Source organism: Ambystoma mexicanum, chromosome 13 (genome assembly GCF_040938575.1).
Source record: "Ambystoma mexicanum isolate Mex_15411 chromosome 13, UKY_AmexF1_1, whole genome shotgun sequence".
Lineage (NCBI taxonomy): Eukaryota > Metazoa > Chordata > Amphibia > Caudata > Ambystomatidae > Ambystoma > Ambystoma mexicanum.
Genome location: NC_090938.1, coordinates 790,511,160 through 790,526,324, shown reverse-complemented (window position 1 = coordinate 790,526,324; position 15,165 = coordinate 790,511,160). Strand labels below are relative to the sequence as shown.

The window sequence follows — 15,165 nt, the reverse complement described above, 5'->3', positions numbered from 1 at the left end:
CACCTTTTCGTGGCACTCATTTGTTCCCCCTCCTCCGCGATCACAAGGCCATCCGGCCCACAATGCCCACCCCAGAGGGGCTTCTTTAAGTGCCGGGGATCAGCAATTCTCGCGTCGTCCTCAACCACTGGCCTGGGCTGTTTCGCTGTGGAAAACTGCAGCCACCACCGCCCGCCCGCTCGTTCGCGTCGGCCCCAGGATTCGCGGCCACCTAATTGGTACGCTGCCACAATGAATCCCCTGGGTTCCGCCGGCATTCGATCCGATTACGCAGCGGGACCAGCGTCGGTTACCAATGTGAAGCAACAGCGCATTTCGGTCAAGTGCCGTGTCTGCTTGTAATCGCTGGTCTCGGAGTTCGATGCAGGGGCTTTACAGGACCTACATCTCGTGAACCCTGTTGTCCTCTGTCTCTGCCGCCATCTTGTTCCACTCGCCGATCCGCGGCTCGCAGACGAGTATAACTCAGTGCCCTCACCCTCCACTCGCATCAAAGTTTCAGCGAGTGTAGCCATCCTCTTCACACGCATGGGAATTATTTTTCAGTGCTGGCCGGTTCCCGTGCACGCACTTCTCCTCCAGGATCATTGTAGGATCAGCGTTGCTCCACGAGAGCATGTCCCTTTACATAGCCGTCCAAGCCACGCCCGCCATTACATGCTCTTCATGCGTTAAAAGGTCCTTGGAGTAAATCAAGATATCGTCCAGGTAGACGATGATGATAAACAGCATGTCGGAGAACACCCTATCCATGAATCGTTGAGACTGCATGGGCATTAGCAAGTCCAAAGGGCATGACCAGATATTCGAAGTGTCCAAAAGGTGTTCTAAAGGCTGTTTTCCATTTGGCTCCTTCCTTGATACGAATCAGAGGATAGGCACCCCTGAGATCCAGTTTTGTGAAGATTACAGCACCTCTCACCGCTTCCAGGATATCCGAGATCAAGGGTAAGTGGTAGCGGTCCTTGAGGGTGCATTGATTTTAATCCATGATAATCGAGGCAAGGTCTAAGTTCCTTGGTGTCCTTCTTGGGAACAAAGAACAGCAAGGCTCCAGCTGGGGATTTCGATGGTCTTATGGTGCCATTTTCAAGGTTGGTATCCAAGTATTCGCGGAGGGCCTTTTTTTTCAGGTTCGGATAGGATAAACATCCTCCCAAAGGGAATCACTGCTGAAGGCTCTGTGTATGGCACAGTCTTCAGGTCTGTGAGGGGGGTAGAGCCTGAACTATGGCAGTTGAAAACACATCAGCAAAACTTCGATAGGCCTTTGGGACCTGAATGATATTGGAAACCATGAGTGCCTCTTGTCGATCTGCTGTATTACTTTCAGACGATATCGAGGAGGGATCCGGGGATAAACAATGAGACAGACAATACTCTGAACCAAGAAACAAGGATCCTGCTGTCCAATTGCTGTATGGATTGTTTTTCTGCAACCAGGGCATGCCTAGTACCATGGGGGTAGTGGGCTGATTTGATAGTATCAAACTTGATCAATTCCTGGTGATGGTTCATTGAAAGTTGTATTTGCTTGGTCTGCAAGGATATGGGTCCTGAACTGAGGGGGTCTTCCATCAATTGCCTCCACAGGTTCTATTACACCCCGGGCTTCATATGGAATGTGGTGCTTAAAGACCCAATCTTGATCAATGAATACTCCCATAGCCCCACAATCCACCAAGGCCAGGATGGGGTAGGTCTCATTATTTGATAATGATCAGGCTTGTAGAACCACTAGGTTGTTCTGTCCAGGAGGGTTCAAGGATGGAATAGATGTGGAGCAAAGATCTCTCTCCCGACACTTCTCTCCATCTAGGATCGGGAGCTGGCGTTTCCCGAACGCTGTGGAGGGGCTAGAGGACATTCTCTAACCAGGTGTTTATCCGATGCGCAATACATGCACAAGTCTGTGTGGATCCTTCTCATCCTTTCTTGTGGGGGAAATGGGTCCACGGAAGGCTCCTATTTGCATGGGTTCCGGGTCGGTGTCAGGGGTTGGAACAGGATCAGTTTTTACTGAAGTCTCAGAACTTTTCTGGAAGGGCATCTTGGTCTTTTTTCTCTCTGCCTTTCTTTCCTGGATACGAAAGTCTATCTGCATGGCTAAATCCATAAGAGCCTGGAATGAGCTAGGACGAGCCATTCTGGCTAATTCATTTTTTATATCCTCGTTTAGGCCTCTACGGAAGAGAGTGAAACTTGCTTCTGAGGACCAATCTGCTTCCTTGGCCAATTGTTTGAATCTTGTGACATACGTTAGCATGTCCTGGGATCCTTGCCGAGTCAAGTAGGCGTTCCTGGGGACTATTAACCTGTTCTGGGCGGTCAAACATGGTTTTGAGAGCCTGTATGAATCCGTCATAATCATCTAGGAGGGCATCTCCAGAATTGACTAAGGGAGTAGCCCAAGTCAATACATTTCCTGCAAGATTATAAAACCCACCTTTGCCCTGGAAGTTGAAAACTAATAGGGCTTAAAGGTAAAATACACCAAACGGGAGTCCAGGAATCCACGAAGGGATTTCCCAGTAGCGGAATCTCGAGACAAAACAAGTTTGCTTTAATGCGGCATTCTCCGCTTTTAGTTCTGCACCTCGGTTGTTGGTTCTTGCATGCCACGCATGAGATCCTGGACGGCCTTTTCCATATCGCTTTCAATATCGGTCGTTCGGCGTGTCAAACTGTTGTGAATCTCACCCATCTCACTTGGGATCGCTTCTTGCAGGGATCCGCGGGAAGATTCTTCTTGCGGGCGGATCGGGTTTTGTACAGGCTGGGACGAGTCTCTTCCGACTCCAGCGTGCTTTTAGCGTTCCAGGATACTCGTGGGTTCAGGATGTCCAGGAAGGAAGAAGCGGCCGCAAGGATACATGGATTCCAGGAACATGGTGGAAAGGAGGGGGTGGAAGGAGTGGGAACAAGGGTCCAGGAACTTGGATAACTGAAGGGTTCGCCAAGCTGCAAGTACACGTCTAGTCACTACCTGTTGATAGCGTTGAGACGTGCGGGGCCGTGGCATATTTATGGGACGTACTACGTCCACCGTGAAGGCTGGTGCGAGGCGTGTCACGTGATACGGCCACGTTGGGAGAAACAATGAATGCAAACCCCACCGCGATAAGGACCAGGAAGTCTAGAAGGGGCGCGTTCTGTGGGTCATGACAGCAGTGCCTGGAAAATGCTTTTCCCATGACTACACGAAAGGCAAAACTGGCATTGGCAATGCCAGTTTTACTACTCCAGAAAGGAGATGTTGGCTGCTTTTTCAACAATGCTTATCCATCTACCACTGTTGGCCCTCTGTCTACCCACTTCATTACTGTTAATCCCCTGCCCCGTCCCCACTTAATGGCCTCCTCCTACTGCACCCTCTGATATGATCCTGACTACTTCATTGAGTCTCTTCCTGCTAAGTTCATACAAATGGGAGACTTCAACCATGCCAACCTGATCACGCCACATAAACTGCAGGTGGACTCCACTATTTGCTTTTTATAACTTGCGGGCCCACAATCATAGCACCTCACCCATTCTTCACTTCCTCCCCTTCACTCACTCCTCTGCTACCTCTGTCTCATTGCTCTGACCCTTACCTTCTACCTTTCACTGCCTTTACTCTTCCTTCACTCTACACCACTTTCAGAATCTTTTGAAGGTCCCTTCCCCACCTCTTGCCAACTCTGAATTTCCAGTTCTGGTCTATAGTAGCACTTCAATTTGAGCACAAAACCTGCTCGCTCCTTTGCCCCGTCTTGTTCTTAAATGGCTGTAAATCTTTGCAGTCATGTAGCAGCTCAGGGAAACATTGCCATCAATCTCCAACTGTGATACAAAACTCATTCTTTTCCTCTCCTTGCTGCATACCAAGAAGCAACCTTTGCCCTTGCTGAACTTCTGCACTTTACCATGTCTGTGCTACTACAGACTCCTTCACACCACTGGCCACCATGGAGCTGGCGTCATGACCTGCCTCACCTCTCCTCTTAAACCTCTTTCCTTGAGTAGCTTCACTGCCTCTTTCATGGTGTCTAGTCCTACTCATTTCGTGACAAAACACTGTGCTGATACCACCTGTCGACCCAGATCTCCCTTACCTCTAATCAAATTCCCAAAAGTGTCTTCAATCCCATCACTGGAAGGCAAATGGACTAGAAGTAATCTGGTGGTCCGCAACAGACACTCCATTTAGACACAAAGCTCACCCATGCCCCAAACCTCTCTAGTATTGCTCCCTACAGCCCTCTGTGCTCGGCCTCCTTTTCACTTTGCTTTCCTTGATTAAGTTAATCATCTCTTTCGCCTTCACTCTTTTCAAATCTTGGATGCAAGGGTATAATGATATGGAATTTATAACACGCCTATACACAAGTGTTTCAAGGCGCGATCACTGCCTTAGTTGGCCTCCTCCCATGTTTTCTACTTTTCCTGCAACACCTGGACTACCTCCTGTTTCTCTCACCCACCTAATCTGTGTTCTGAAATGTGTCTCCTCCCTCTTCAGACTATACTACACCACTCGGCAAACGTGTTTACCTATGTCCTCAATTTGCTAATGATTCTCAAATCTCCCCACCATGCTGCTGTTACATTGCACATATAATTGCTACTAGTCACAGTAGAGTTCTTGATCAACTTATACAGACTACGCGCAGCAGCAAGGAAAGAGCATCCTTGCTGCTGCGCGTAGTCTGTATAAATTGATCAAGAACTCTAATGTTATGAGTAGTGCCTGTGCCCGGGCTGAAACAGGTCTGTGCAAAATGAAGGACCTAGTAGCCCAGGATTGCAATTCCGTTAGCACCAGTGATGCTAAATATTTCCGGTAATAGATAATTGCCCACATTATTATGGACACCCTTTTTATGCACCGGAATAAGGCCCGACCGTTGCCATGAAGTATGGTGCGTGATCTACAAACTCAAGAATAAAGGATTAGCAAAACATTTTAGAAGTGCCTTTGACCAAGTCAACTGTGAAACACTATGGGCAAAGCTTAGACTTGAATTGCCTGCCCTGGCTAGTACATATTCTGGTTCTCTTGCAAAGTAACAATTGCCTGCCCTGGCTAGTACATATTCTGGTTCTCTTGCACAGTAACAATCTAGCTAGAGTAAGATTTAATAACGAGGGGGTAGGTCTTGGAACCCATTCATATAAACTTTGGTGTTAAGCAAGGGTGCATAGCTGCCCCAATACTTTATATTGCTGACTCCTGCCACTTATGTCTGTAAAAACTAATTGCCCTCCAAAGATTGGAGATACTCCCTCCGGTGGTGGGCATGTTATATGCTGACGATTTGGCATTATTCGATCGAACCATCTCTGACATAGAGCATTCTCAACAAGTTGGCCATATACGCCTCTCAAATGGACTTTGCCATTAATCTGGAGAAAAAAAAAACAGCATAACCCTGGTCTCCAGAAACAAGGTAAAAAGGACTAAGATAGATACCAATTGGTACAATAGACTATTCTTTATCCTACTCCTATTTAGGCTTAGAGTTTGATGCCCGGGCAGATTATGAGCTGATAATTGGCCACAGAGGTGCGAGCTAAGCTTCTTACCCTTTCCCTGCAATCCTGTACGGTCTTGATGCATTAGCCATTCAAGATCTTACTTGGCCAAATAGACTTGAAGGACACTATTGGCGCTCTTATGTCCTTCTTACTCCATGGAATTTCTTCGCTTGGAGCTGGGACTAACATTAAGGGACATTGCACTTCGGGCCTGGGGGTGCCTTTATTTAAAATCTTGTGCTGACCCAGTCTGTAAGTTGTTGGCTGTGGTAGGGCAGAATCATGATTCTGAGTGTGCATTTTAAGGCTTGAATTGCAAGTCTCTGTACAAAATCCTCTTTACGGAGATTGATTGGTCTTCTGGCCACATTATAATAGATCCTACGTCCACTTAATAATCCTTTGAGAAGAAACTCAGTAAATGGGATTGGTACAGGAACTATACTCATCTTTCAAAATAAGGGGTATGAAGCAGTATCACGCGTAGTACATTGATACAGAAAAACCCAGCAGACCTTCTATTGTGACCCGCCCCGGATGTAAGACACTTTCTGTTGCAACTTCGCATGGCCCCCGCTTAAAGTTAGCCATCGAAGATGGGCATTGCGGCATTTGTGGCATCTCGGGGGGAGAGGGGGGTGACAGGTCTACCCAATCACTGCGGACTCTTTCTGTGTTTATTGTTTAAACACTGATTGCACAACTGTTCAATGTGCTTTATTTCGGGTGTGGCTGCATGTTAAATCTGTTACCCAATTAAGGGGGAGCACTAGACTTGTGAACCAGGGTTAACGCAGGGTTATACTGCTCATATTACCTTCCATGAAATGATTGAAGAATTGATGATGAATTGGCGAATTATATAGAATAGAAACCATTTAGAAGGTTGTGAATTAACGTTTTCTTTTGAAGAATTGTGAATTTTATGACTTTAATATGCATTTTATGGTCTATTGTGTTCAGTCAGCTAACATTAATGATTATATATTCGTGTTTCATATTTGATGTTTTGTATATGTTTAAGTTTGTGTAAAGTTCAAATGTTTAACAAACTTTTATTATTTAAATGATTCAGCATTTACCGCATTCTGTTTTATAAAACAATAAAGTCCACTGCCGTTTTAGCATGTCCCCAGTTCATGCGTATGCTCGCATGCCAGGTCATGGAAATATAATCTAAAGCTTACTGTGTTGATTATCCTTAAAGGTTTTTGTGAAAATTAATTGCAATATTGAAAAAGCTATTAATTTATATGTAAAAAGTGTAACTCGTATGGTTAAAACATTCCATTTTATATAACGTGCACGAATCGTATAAAAACCCAACCAGGCAATATATGAATCGTTATCTTAACTTTTTGTGCAACTAGTTTGCTACCAGTCTGCCAATATACCAGATCTCGCAGGCTTGCTGCCTCTCCCCACTGGAATCCTGCAAATCATTATGGCACTTGACCAATGGGCCATGCCTGGCTAGCACCTAGTGTTCTCAGACATATTGAACTGCAGCATGACAAAAATGATTTAAAATGTCAATTATGACCTTCATGAACCGGTCTTTGGCAGTGGCGACATATCCCGCGTGTTGTTGGTGACCAAGCCTCGATTGGAATTTTCATGTTACAGAATTACATACATTGTATGTTTTTACCAAATTTTTAGCAAAAACATTGCTCATAAATTGCACCGTTTCATCCCATTATTGAAAGGCGGAAATATCGCCTATGAGAATTGGCCACATGCATACAGGTTCCTTACAAAGTATCTGTAGAGCTCCCGGCTTGTGTACATATCCAAAGGGGATCAACTCTATTGTTTTCCCATCCTATGGCTCTCCTCTGTTCTCACCTTGTATTCACCACCCTGTTTTGTACATTGCTCTTAGTCACTAAATTTAAACTATATTCCTACACCTACAAACCACTGCTAGAAGTGGACCAACGCCAGAATTCAGTGCAGCTGGTTTTCTACATTAACTTAAATGTTAAATTGCTGTTAGCGCTTGAATTACTGTATTGTGACACGCCTAGGGGTGGGGCTCCTCTATATCGGATCAAATTCCATCTTCACCTTTAATTCAGTTGAGGTGCTACTGCCTTAAAACAGAACTCTGAATCTTCAAATAAAAATCAGTTTTAACCATTAACGGCAACTCTTACGCTTGATGTAACCTTTTCTTGCAAGCTAAGACTCGGGGATTCATTTTTATTTTTTATTTTTTTCATTTTTTTTATTCACCCGCTGAGCAAAACAGTTGTAGCTTTACTTTCCCCATTCTGATGGAAGACCTACAGTTACCAGCATGTAACGTAATGCTAACCGATGTAAATCTAAGTGAGACTGAAACGATCACAGCCCCAGCTTTGTTTCACTTGGTATGCCGATGTATGCACCCATTCCCTGTCTGCTATCATTGCACCTTGCAACACACATTTCCCATTTACTTTGCTTATTGATGGGACACTGACCCGAGCCCTTAAAGCCCAGATGTAGCCCCTCTTCTCATCATGCACACGACTTGTAACGGTTTACTTTACAGGAAGAGGGCCAGGGACTTCAGACACCAAAATAAACACACCATGCTCCTTTTTTGGTGTTCGATTTCAAAAAAACCTACTGTGAAGACTGTGGCGAGCTACCAGTAGCTCGTGATCTTCTGGTTGGAGGTCGGAGATCTGGTTATAGAGGCTCAGATCCCTTCCATGCTCTTGTTAGTGATTGTTTGGCATGTATTGTTAACTCTGGTGTTAATGTTAAAGGATATTTGGATATTTGTACCGCACACTATCACCACCAGAGTGGTGCTCTGGCGGATTTGAAAAGAAAAAGGGAGTGGGGTGGAGTTGGTGGGAATGAGCGGGATAAGTGCAAGGGAGCAGTGATGTGCTGTTGGCAGCTTCAGTTTGTTTTCACTGAGCTTGGGCGTGCTTTAGCGGTCTGTAGTCATTGTGTGCTGTTGTGCAGAGCTATATGTGGTTTTGTTATTGCGGTGTAGTGAAGTTTGTGCTTTAGGTTGTGGTTGTTTGGTTAGAGAGGTGTATGCAGAGGTGTGAGATTGTTAGTGGGTGGTTATTGACCTTGCTATCTAGAGGCGATAAGTGCTGAATTACCATGTTCTTTCTAGGCGTGGCTTGTGAATACCTTTGCATTTCTTTCTAGATCCGACACTGGCTAATATTCACAATCATGTCGATTTATGATGCATACCAATATTCACTATTATATCCAGAAGTGGCACTGATCTACCTTCAAACCTGTTTAGATGCAGATCAAGCTAGCATTCACAATTCTATATAAATGTGGCATTGTTAATGTTTCTAATGTAATTTAGATGTGACAGAATAGCTAATAATAGCAACTATCTAGATGTGGCGCCGGGTGACACCCATTATCCTTTCTAGATATGACGCAGGCTATCTGTGTGGCAATTGTTAACATTACCAATTTTATCAAAGTGTGGTACTTGCTAACCTTACAATCTTGTATAAATACAACGTAGGTTAATGTTCAAAATCCGAACTAAATGAGGTACTTGCTATCATTCACAATTGGGCATGTATGCCAATTCTGTCTTCATGGGGTTGTCGTTTTGAGTTCTATTCCACCCAGCGTCGTCTTGTTGTGTTTCCCTTAATCAGTTCTGTGTGTTTGTGCCATCATATGTTCTGTCAATCTGTTCTTTGTGTTTCCTGTTTGTTTGGTTGTTTCAGTTTGGTTCCAAGGTGTTGAAGAGCCATGTTTTTAGTTTTCTAAATTTTAGGTGGTCTTTGTTTCTTATTTCTTTAGGGATGATGTTCAAGCTTTTAGCAGCCAGGTGGGGAAAAAGGAGCCCCCTATTTTATTATATATATTTATATATACATACACATGGTTTTGGTTCTAGGTGGATTTCATTGCTTGATCTGAGTAGTCTTGTTGGTTTGTAGATTTGCTTTTGTAGGAATTCAGCTCCCTGTCCGCTGATTGCCCTGTGAGTTATGCACATTGTTTTGAACGTGATACGATGTTTGATTGGGAGCCAATTTATTTTTTTTTGTGTGCTGGACTGATGTGGTCTCTTCTGGATAGTTTGAGGAGGAGTCTGGCTGCTGCATTTTGGATATGTTGTAGTTTCTTTAGGAGGTATTTTGGCATCCCTAGTTAGAGGCTGTTTGCGTAGTCGATTTCTTGACATGAGGGCGACGATTGTGGGTGAAGGAGAGGAAAGGTGGATGATTCTTGTTGTGTGAAGGAGGAAGAAGCATTTCTTGATTTTTGCATTTACTTGTGGTTCTAAGGTTTAGGGCGTTGTCCATTAGGACTTCCAGAATGTGTGTGTATAATATAAATATATATTTTCTCTCGCGTTCATCCAGTCAGACTACTTTTTAAACATTCTATTAGGGTTGAGTGATCGGCTTCAGTATCTTCGATTTTGTAGATTGATTTGCATGTCGTCTGTGTAGTTGTAGCATGTCATTTTGTATTTTTTTCAATATCCTGATTACATGAGTCTGGTAGATGTTGCGTATAGTGGTGATGGTGAGGATCCTTGTGGTACTGCAGTCATTAACTCGTCGAGTATATTTGAAGGGTTTTATCCGTACAGTTTTTGGTCTGTCTGCTAGGAAGGATTTACTCCAAACTAGTGCCATGCCTGTTATACCTCAATGCTTCCAATCTTTTGGTTAGGGTATTATGGCTTACTGTGTCGAAGGCTGTGAGAGGTTGAGCAGAATCTGAGCCAAGGTTGTGTTGGAGTCTGCGTTTGTTTTTAGGTCGTCCCAGATGGATGGTAGTGCTGAATCTGTTCCTCTTGCGGGTCTGAAGCCGGCTTGTGCTTGATCTAGCGAGTGGTGCTTTTCAACAGTTCTTGGGTTAATTTGTATATGTAAGTTTCTAGGAGTTTTGCTAGGTAAGGAATGTTTGAAATTGGTCTGTACTTGGAGAGGTTTTCCACATCGCCACTTGTGATTAATAAATGCTGATTTGAAGGATTGTGGTACAATTCCTTTTGTGACCGGTTTAAGAGGTTTCTGTAGTACACGTTCCTTGTGCCAGGATTGATTTGTAGATGTCAGAAGGGGGGGGGCAGGGATCCATGGGTGATCCCGCTTTCTTGCTTGGTGAGTGCCTCTGCTGGTATTTCAGGGAAGTTTTGGAGTTGGTGCTGTTGTGCCTCGTCATGTCGGTTAGCAGAGTGTTGGGGTTGGTGGGTCTGTACGATATGCCGTTGATTTTGTTCTTGAAGTGGTCTGCCAAGCTGTTGCAAAGTTTCTCTGAGGGGGTTGGTGTGTTGTCGCAGCCCGGTGGGTTTCTCATTTCTTTTATGATTAAAATTTCTTTTTGTGTGTTGATGGCTTTGGTGATTCTGTCATCATGCCTTCTCTTTGCCTTTTTGAATTTCCTTCTTGTATGATCGGATTTGTTTCTGGAACTGGGTTTTCTTAACTTGGTTGTATTCTTTCCAGCTTCTTGTTCTTTTCCATGGTGCTTAGTAGTGAGGTGAACCATTTTGCCATTGCTTTTTTTTCTTGAGGGGATAAATGGTTTTTGCGTGGTGATGTGTTTTCGATGGTATCAGCAATCCATTTGTGGAGTAGCTCCACTTTCCCAACTGGGTCTTCCCTTTCCAGTTCTGCTGCTGAAGGTTTGGTCATCACCATTTGTTCCATTAGGTTGTTTGCTTTGACGGTTTTTCAGTTTCTTTTTGTGGTGGTTGTGAGCTTGAGGGGCTGGATGCCAACGAGTTGGTAGTGTGATGATGAGATGGTCGCTATTTGTATCAGTGGTGCTGTGGTGATGGCGAAGATTGCGTCAAGGGTGTGTCCTGCCGAGTGTGTTGCCCCTCTGACCAATTGTTGTAATTTCATGGTGGTTAGCTGCCCAATTAGTGAGTTTTAAGAGTTTGCGTGTTTTTCTTTCGAACCAATATGTTGGTGATGGCTTCTATGAAGTTGTCGATGAAGGTTGCATCGTATGTCGATGGTCTGTAAACCAGTATGAATTTGATGTTTGTTTTTGGATTCGTTGATAAGTGTATGACCATGGTTTCGCAGTTGATAAGAGGTTAATCTGTTTTACTTTCAGGTGTTCTTTGAATGCTACTGCAAGGCCTCCCCCTTTTTTATTTTTCCTGTTTACCTGACGGTATTTGAAGTTGGTGGGGAGGCAGCTTTGGAGGTTTTTTTTTGTTTTGTTTTTTTTGTAGTTTCATCAGCCATATTTCTGTGAGGAATAAGATCTGAGTGTTTTGACATAGATCTTGCGTTTATTAGGTTGCAGTGGAATTTAAAGGTGCAGTTTTGTTTGGGTTTTATTGTCGGCGTTGTCTTCTGACTGGTGTTAAGGTTTCCTTCCCGGTTGGTCTCTAGCTGAGGTGTTGGTACAGTTGTGTCTGTAGTCTTGGGTGTTTTTGTTTTCATCAGGCTCCTCTTCTAGATTTTGGGACTGTCGAGCAGAAAGTAATCTTGGTTTGGTGATGTAAGGGGTTAGGGTGTGCTTTTATGTTCTCGTTATTTCTAGTTTTCCGTTTGCATGGTTGTTTGGTTGTTGGTCGTTCTTGATGTTGAGTTGGCTCGTTCTGGTGAGTGGTTACTTGCGAAGTATGGAGTTGGGTAGAGGGATTTTTCTCTTCTCTCTGCATTGGTTCTGTTGTTGTCCTGTCTGTGGGAGTGTGTTCTACAGTTGTGAGTCTTGTTCCGTTGGGTTTGTTCTTTCTGCTATTTGTCTTTCCTTTGGTCCAGTTTGTTTGCAGGGCATTTTGGGCTTGAGCATTTTTCGTTGTTTTTTTTTCCTTCGGTTAGTTGTTGCAGAGTTTGTCTTTTTGCTTTTGGTCTGACTGTCTTGTGGTGTTGGCCGTGTGTGTGTGTGTGTGTGTGTGTGTGTGTGTGTGTGTGCTCTGTCTGTTGGGTTGGTCTAGTCGGGTGATATTTATGGGGTAATTCAGTCGCTGTCTCGAGTTAGGGTTGTCCGGTTGGGAGGTCTACTAGGGTTATAACGCTGGGTATGGTAGTGCCTGTCCCTAATGTGGGTCTCTTTGGAAGAGACTTATTGCAGTAAACTTCTGTGATGTGAAGCAGGGTACAGCCAATAACTACAGAATGATCCTAGAGGACATAAACAGTGCTCCAGATAGTTTTTGAGGTGGGAGTATTTTACTCTCTCTTATTAAAATTTGAGGGTAAATGTGATTTTAAGAGTAAAAATGACTTCTCCTTCGCAAGAGTAAAATGTATGCGACATCCTGCCGACATGTGAGAAGAAATTTTATGGCAATCATTACTATGCAGCAGCTTTCTGCATTGTGACAGAATACACCTTTCATTATTCCTGGCCATTTGATCTCTCCTGTATATATTTAAAAGTTGAAATCACAAAAACCTAGCCAATTGTATAGTAAAGCATACATGAATTTGTATTGTGTTTTGAGATTCAATGGCAGAATTGTCTTTTGATGTTTAATGAAAGTCCTCTTGAGTTATTACTACCTAATGGTATGCCAATGTTATGATACAATAGTGGAGAGAGACAAGGACTCATGCTAAATTCTATATCTAATCTAGTGGTCACATGGTTATTTATATAGCTCTTTTGGCAAAGCGCTGTACATAGAACATATTTATCACAATTGCCACCAAACCAAAGTCTGAACTCCTTTATCGACCTCGAAAGGATGAAAGGCTGAGTTGTACTTGCTGGGATTCAAACCCACAGATGACGCAGAGATTGCAGCAACGAGTGCTCAACCGGCTGAGCAATCGTATTGGCTAACCTCCTTCAGAGGTTGGTTAACTGAGTATCGACATCACAGTACCTAGATGTATGACAAACCATTTATGAAGCACTACATAAAGTTAAATACCTATCTGGATTATCACAGGGACAAGTTTTGCGGAGTTTCTATTTCATTTACCAATGTCCCGCCCACATGGGCATTCCAGCACCGAAATGCTATGGCAATTCCTCTCTGAACAAGAGTACCAACAGCAAGCCCATACACGTGTTTCAGCCATGCTGGGCCTCATCAGTGAGGTGAAGCTGTGCCTCTCTGAGCAGGGAGTCAATGTTTGGTTGCCCCCTTACCCCAAGTTCCTTGCAAATATTTCAAAAAAGGTAGCAGGCGCTCCTCTCCAGAAAGAACATGGGGGGGGGGGGAAATATCCATTTGCATATCAGTCTTTAAGTTACCTGGGGGCAACCAGATCTGGACTCCCTGCTCAGAGGCACAGCTTCACCTCACTGAGGCCCAACGAGGCTGACACACGTGTATAGGGTTGCTGTTGGTACTCTTGTTCAGGGAGGTAAGTGCCATAGCATTTGGTGCTGGACTGCCCATGTGGGCGGGACAAAGACTGATATGCAAATGGATATTTCCCATCTGTGAAAGGTACAGTGAGCAAAAAGTGTGTGCTACAACTCTCATCCCAGAAGAGGTTATCATGCGATGTTCTTTCTGGAGAGGAACGCCTATCCTAGAGGGCACAAGCTAACTGCTATTCTGTAGTGGTGCTTTTTAGATGTGAATCGGGTCAATGTATGCTAATCTCTAAGGTTAGGACCCAGTCTAACAATCGCAGCATTATCCTAAGGAACAAGCCAATAATCAGTGTTTAGCCTAGAGGGTGCAAGCTAATAATCAGTGTTGTCCTAGGATAATGGCCATCTGGTTATTTTTGTGCTATCGTTCCTAACCTTTACATTGTTTTGTATGCAGTGAATTAATTGAATCGCTTTTATATGCTTAGCAATGTTATTTAAGAACCTTTATACAAAACGGAAACCCTTTTTGATACCCTGTATATTTTGAAAGTCTACGATAGGATTTTCTATTGTTGGTTGTATTGCCTTTCCCTCTCAAAATCGGGAAAACAGCTACATTTGGTATTCCCTCATTTTGTTTTTTACGTCATGCCATATGACCTGAAACTCAAGCTCATCGGCTCAATATTGGCAGCCAGGCTTCTGAACAGCTGTTAAATCTATCCCTATCTTCTTTTCACTCACCTCAAATGCTGCCAGACAAGCCAACATGTTGCAATCCATTTGAGAGTGGGTGTTCTAGTCTTGGTTTTAAATTTGCTTTCTGCCACTTGTACACCTCGCTCTTCCCATTGTACATCTAAGATTGTGTCCCAGAATGCAAAATGAACACGGGGCTATTCCATCGCCTCCCAAATGGAATGGGTCATTTGAAATGTGTGTGCGGTTCCAGAATTCTTGTTGCCCTGGCTCAGTAAAGTGTTTAACTTTATTGCTGTGCTCTCCTTAAAATGTCCTTCAGCTTTGGCCCCCCTCCCCCTAAGTGGCCTCCCAGGCAATATCTCTCACTATTCAATCCGTCCATGGGCTAGCCCACACACCACCTTCCTGGCTGAGTCTTGTCGCCTACTACTTACCCGCCTAACCATCTATGCTGTCAAGCTCTCCTCAGCCCAACCATATCCAAAACCTCCTGTGCGGACACTCAACCTTTTACCCTCTAGACGTCAATATGCTCTTTGTACAGTGTTCCTTGAAGTGCTGTTCATTTTTAGTATCTTAACCTACTGTGCTTTATTTCAGGCTTATGTTGTGCATAGCCTTCCCCGTTCTTTATTTGTTGAAGTCGTTCTGAGCAGTGGTTTAGAAGTATGAGAAATGATTGATAGCCTGGGATCTAACCAT

At 43.9% G+C, this 15,165-nt stretch overlaps 1 protein-coding gene across 1 annotated transcript in view; it reads left to right on the top strand.

The window, feature by feature from the left end:
* The window catches only part of LSM2 (LSM2 homolog, U6 small nuclear RNA and mRNA degradation associated), a 120,532-nt gene that overhangs the window by 59,411 nt on the left and 45,956 nt on the right, over positions 1-15,165 (top strand). The gene's annotated exons all lie outside the window — the stretch shown is intronic.